The following is a 5,991-nucleotide window of genomic DNA, read 5'->3' on the forward strand; positions in this document are numbered from 1 at the left end:
TATTTGATTATTTGGCACAAAAAAGTTGTAATTCTTTCGCTCCAACTACGACCAACATGGCTCGTCATTCTTCCAAAAGATGTTCCTTATGATATTTTTTCAGAAAAAAGGAGTGCATTATCTCCTTGTTGTCGTCTAACTGAAGGAAACTGAATGTGAAAATTTAAGTGTATATAGACTGACCCACCCGGAGTGCATACAAAAATATTTTTATCCAAGTCGTCAGTGCCAACACTGTACCTCCAATGTCCATCTGCATCTACACGGCTAGGTCTAATCTTAAGTAAGAATGAAACTACCAAGCAAACTGAGATAACAACATGTAGCCGACCCCGGGAAACAGGTGGTCAGGGATCATCCGCAGAGAAACACGAAGTCGGCTGACGACCGCCGAGCATGGCCAGGCCCATCTCGCTCTCGTGGCTGCCGTGGTGGCTCCCGGGCCTCTCCGTGGCTCCTCCACTCCGAGTCCACAGCCTGACCTCGGCATTCCGCCTCCATCCTCCTCCGCCCTCTGTCCCGCGTGCTCCTCCACACCTCCCTCTCCAAGCCGACGGATCCGACCTTCCCCTCGCTGGATACGGTCCACCACGAGCCTCAAGCCACCCTGCCGCTACGCTCGTGTCCATGTCATGCGTGGTGTAGAGGTGGCCAGCGTGTGGAACAGGCTGCGTCGCAGGCGTCTGCACGTTGTGCCTCCGCTTCCTCACCCCGGCGAGCGCCAGACTGAACAGCTTCGCGTCGGACTGCCGTTTTGTTGTACAATTTCCCTTCGTTCTCATTCTGTGTTTGTTGATTCAAGAGGCTCGTTGTTGATATGCAATTTTCCTATGTATATAAACTGGTAGACTTTTATGTAAGCAATTAAGGTGGGATTACTCCGAGTACATGTGTGAAAATCAGGTAAGGTACAAATACAGAAGCGTGCATGCAGGCCCAATAAGAGAATGTGGACGTGGACCAATTGGATGGAAAAAGTTTTTAGTACCACCTCGCAGCAATTGGACGGACTGTCGATCAAAACTAACGGAAGAAAACTAAAAGCGTAAATTCACGAAAAGAAGCGTATTGTGACGGTGAACCCAAAGAGTCAATCCGTCCTTTATTATTACTAGCAAAAATGCCCGTGCGTTGCAACGGGAAAAAATCACATGCCCTTCCACCACCCACCTCGCGGCACAACTGCAAGCTGCATCCAAACAATCCCTGCCCACCATCAACACCACCACATACCTGCATCCCATGCAAGCTCTTTAAACAATTATCATCCAAACATGTATATTGCGAATTTGAAATTGACATTTCCATTGTTGTGTGGCATAAATTTACATACCATATGTATTACACATGGATCTAGGCCGCCACCAGTGCCTTTGCACGACGCAAGCCTCTATGATATGAATCAACAACCTGAAAATTTCTGAGATATGTACAAGGAAACACAGATAAGGTAGTGAGGCAATAAATTTCATAACATCTTATAATGACAGTTGTATGTGATTTGCAGGAAGTGTTCTACTCACCATCGCAGGTCCTTGCTGGTTACATAATTATTGCCGAGGGCGGCGCAGATGGTCGTCTGTGTGGCTAGCGGCATGCCTTCTGCAGTGATAGCCACTCCATCGTCGAATCTTCCCTCCATGACAGACTCACCACCACCACTTGCCTGCGGAGATTGTGGCATCTTCCCGTAGTAGCTTTTTATGGTAGGAATATTGGACTAATATACATGTAACCAACAAACGGAGCACCGCGATAACAAAACAACTTTGACATTCTTATTACATCAGAAAGTTAAATATTTACTCCTATAGGATTTTCTAGTACATCCTAGGACATTGGTGTGTGAGCCTTAATTACATGCAAGAAGACGCAGTTCAGTTACAAAAACTACACAGTCAAAAGAGAACAAAATTAGAACTGAATTTCATCACCTGAAAGTTGGCTGCGCGTTTACATCATAGCGAGCCTGAACTTTTCTATTGATGGATCCCCTTTCTTCTGCTCCGAATTGTAGATGAATTGCTCACTCTACTTTGATTTGATCCTTGACGAATCTTCTAAATATTGGAAGAAACCGGGCGAGCAATGACCTCTTCTTTTTCTTATTACTCTCTATCTCTCCCTCCTTGAGTAACAAAAATAGGTCAAAAAATCTAGGCATTAACTAATTTGTAGAGTTCTCTACATTAGCACCTTTCAACAGTAGCGTTATATATTAGCATGAGGTATAATGTTACTTCTGAAAAACACCGCTGCTAACTTACCGTAGTATTACCCTAATAATAAAAGCTAAATCCTCTAAACAACCAAATACTAAAGGAGCTTCTATGTAATCATTTGCAGCCGAGATCCTACGTGAAAATATATTCCAACTCCCAAACACTTACTCGGTGCTAGAATGGAAAAAATGGTTAGTAAATGTTATCAATTTTGCAATGAAAATTAAATGTTTGTGACATTCTTCATCTAAAGAAAATTACTTTTTAAGTCTTCCTCTTTCAGGCTTGGGGAATAACCAAAGGTACCATTATAATTGGTGGTGATGGAAACATGCATGATAATCAATTATACACAACATCATCAAAGAAACTGGATCACTATTTTTTCTTAATTGAACCTCACCACATAGATGCGCTCATGTAGGCCAAACAAAAGGGAATGAGACCTGAAAATAAAACAAAACTTGGCTAGGTCAAGCATTCAAAGAAAGAGACAATTTGGAGTGACTTGCAGTGTTCAGAAATATATTATCTTTAGACTGGTTATACAGTTCTACTTGAGCTTCATACTGTCAGAACACATAGATGTGCAAGTACAATTCTTTTAGAATATGCTAAACCTGGAAAGACACTTAATTAGCTCCGCTGTGCGATGGCTAACTGGAGTTGGAGCAATGCATTTCTTTAGCAATGAGATTGCAATCTGGGTATGTCCCTTATGAGACAAAACTGATATATTCAATTAAGAAAAGTAGAAAAACTCAACAAATGCACTGACCGACATCATCAGTACTTGGGTCATATAAATGCGCAAACTGCATGAAAGATTCAAAATTTTCATTTTCAAATGGTGCAATAATCTTTGGTGGCCTTTCCTAAATATCTAATGGCCATTGTTTGACTATTTTTCCTTACATCTAGAAAGGGTCAGAGATTAACCAAAGAAGTTCTGCTCATAAAACGTAGACCATGGAAGGCTGTCAAAATGGTGAGGCACTCATGCAATTCTCTCAATTATGTATTGTCACCAACTCATCTCTGGATTAGCCGCTCCTACAAACACCTCAAATATTTGCAAGGAAACAGTCTAATGGATATATATAGATGGCTATAATGTAGCTAAGTGTATGCATGCCTTTTGTTGATAACTGAAATCAAGGACGTTGGTAAACTATATGGCCAATGTAGGAACGTTTGGTTCTAATACTGTCTACTTTGATCAAAAAAGATTCTTGTAACAATTTATAACTTAATGGGAAACATTAAGCCCAATTCCACATATGTGCACAATGATGCCGCTTGACTAAACAAATGATGAAGTTAGGACACCCCAATAACAATAATTCAGATAGAGCATAATGTTGGAAAATAAGTTCTGGCAATACAACGGAATCATCCTATAGACTCATTCCACATATGTGCACAATGATGCCGCTTGACTAAACAAATGATGAAGTTAGGACACTCCAATAACAATAATTCAGATAGAGCATAATGTTGGAAAATAAGTTCTGGCAATACAACAGAATCATCCTATAGACTCAGCTATTAGTAAACTGCAAAAGTGCGAAGAACAATTGATCAAGTTAAGCATATAAAGATACAACACGTGAATAGAAAGGATCATACCAACCATTCTTTTATGTGCAGATCACGAAAAGTAGGGGAAAGAATAGAGGATCTTGATGAAACAAAACTGAATCGAGGTTGCATATTTTTGCATCAATATAGTGCGCATTAAATTAGAGTTTTTTTGCGAGGAGCATTAAATTTAGAGTTTATAGAAGATAATAAGAAATAGTAGCATGCATTACTCGCTGGTTTATTATTGTGGATCGAAGGACCTGCATCGACTTATCATTGGACTAAGTGCCTAAGTGGGGCAGGCTGCAGGTGAGAATAGCAAGAGTAGGCAGTCCCTTGACGAAATGAGAGAGGAGTGGGTACTTCTTACTGAGGGACCATGCGGTGACTGCACCGTTGCAGATCGTGTGGCCATGCCTAGGAGTAAACTGCAAAGCACATCGTTGTCACCTGGCAGGGGGTAGGTGTTAATACACTGGAGATCACAAGGGCGAGTACAGAATAAAAGCAGATTTTGCCACTGCTCTATAGTTATGACTGCAAACAGATTGTGTATGTGTCTTTTCTCATATCAAAAGGGAGTAGCATCATTTGAGTGCCTTTTGTTCCGGACAAAATAACTTCTGAATCAAATCCGCATAAGTTCTGTGATTCTAAAAGGCATGATGGTTGGCTATGCCACACAGATCCAGAATATTCGAAGTGAGATCAGAGAGAAATCAAGATCGCATACATATGTCGGTGGGCAGCACAGAGTAGGCACACAGATCTAGAATATTCAAAGTGTGTTCAGAGAGCAATCAAGATCATCTACATAGGTTGGTGATCAGCACAGAGATTACAGGAAAATGAATACATACTTGGATGGCATTGAGGGAAACGATTGACACAGGCCTCCTTTCCCCTTGGTTGGACGAACCTGTGGTGTTTGCAGAATTCGCCATGGACGTAGAACCCTAGCTTCACCAAAATCAGCTCTTCCCAGGACCAAATTGTAACCTACAGCTCGAGCTTGCTTCTCTTCCCTGCAAGGCTTCCGTCCTCACCCTCTGCCTTATCTCTGATTATCCTGGGTACGCTCTCCCTGCCGGCGTACGGACGCGGCATCCGTCCCCGCTCCTCAAGGGCCGCCACTTGATCTCTGTCCCCCAAAACTCCTCGTTCTTCTTCATCTCCTCACCTAATTAACTTACATTGTTTTTCTTAGCTGTGTACATAGGAGATTGTAGAATGTATCTTTATAAGATTGGTAACGTGAAGCAGTACATGGACTGAATTGATCAGAGAAGAATGAAAAGAGTATGAATAAGGAGCATGCGGTCGTGGCTACATACCATCAATTGTCTCCCGACCGCACAAGCTATCTTTCCACTCGCTCGCTGCTGCACATATCTTAAGGCCGGCCTCCGGGAACTCCATGAACCAGCTTCCTCGACCATGGCAAGGGCGTTAACCCCCCTGACCCCGCCGGATGCCATCACCGGAGCAACCACACAGGCTGCTCCCTGCCATCTCTCCTTCTCCTCATTCCTTCCGGCCTCTCTCTCTCTCCTACGCCCCACTTCCCCAGCTCCTCTTCTTCTCCTTCCTTCCCCTCTCTCCCCTGCATCTCCCTTTCACTCAATCCCTCTTTCTCCTTGCCGCTGATCTACAGGAGCTTACCATCTCCACTGTATCCCGTCCCCACCGCTCGCCCCAACCGCTTGCCGGAGATCACGCCGCCGCCGTCGCCGTTGCCCGGTTCCCCCTGCCCCGTGCACCGCGGAGAGGGAGGGATGGGGGCGTGGCGGCAGAGAGAACCCTAGAGCCAGGGCGTGTCGACTTATCGTGCAGGAGACAGAGGGCTCGTCGGGGTCGGCGGCGCTCGGGGCGTCGGCGCCGCGCGGCGCCGTGGCAGGGGTGGCGGCGCGCTGGCGTTGGAGGTGAAGACGGAAGGGTCGTGGGTCATCTCGGTGTTTTTTTATTTTCTCTCGTACAGACCGATTCGGCTTGACTTATCAATTGGACTGCGGGTTAATTTTTGAAAACTTCAAGAACGTTTTTGCAAAAACGCCTCGACGGTGAACCCGGAAACTCAATCCGTGCTTTATTATTAGGGAGAGATAGGAAAAGATTTATATTATTACTATTATCATATATTTTATAGAGACTTATATATACATTATAAAAACATCCCACGTGTTAT

At 43.9% G+C, this 5,991-nt stretch overlaps 1 long non-coding RNA gene across 5 annotated transcripts; it reads right to left on the reverse strand.

Annotated features, from left to right (window-relative positions):
• Positions 1 to 940: 940 nt before the first annotated feature.
• On the reverse strand, positions 941 to 5,778 carry LOC125508534 (uncharacterized). 5 transcript variants are annotated; one of them, XR_007283590.2, is made up of 6 exons: positions 5,141 to 5,778; positions 4,667 to 5,013; positions 2,626 to 4,256; positions 1,524 to 2,128; positions 1,334 to 1,420; positions 941 to 1,233 (listed from the first exon to the last, which is right to left on the reverse strand). It is a non-coding gene; the product is annotated as an uncharacterized LOC125508534 (long non-coding RNA). The 5 variants fall into 5 exon arrangements; XR_007283591.2 differs by having other exon boundaries at positions 1,524 to 1,666; positions 1,935 to 4,256; XR_007283589.2 differs by having other exon boundaries at positions 1,524 to 4,256; positions 4,667 to 4,986.
• Positions 5,779 to 5,991: the final 213 nt, after the last annotated feature.

Source organism: Triticum urartu, chromosome 1A, assembly GCF_056163025.1.
Source record: "Triticum urartu cultivar PI428250 chromosome 1A, HENAU_Tu73, whole genome shotgun sequence".
Lineage (NCBI taxonomy): Eukaryota > Viridiplantae > Streptophyta > Magnoliopsida > Poales > Poaceae > Triticum > Triticum urartu.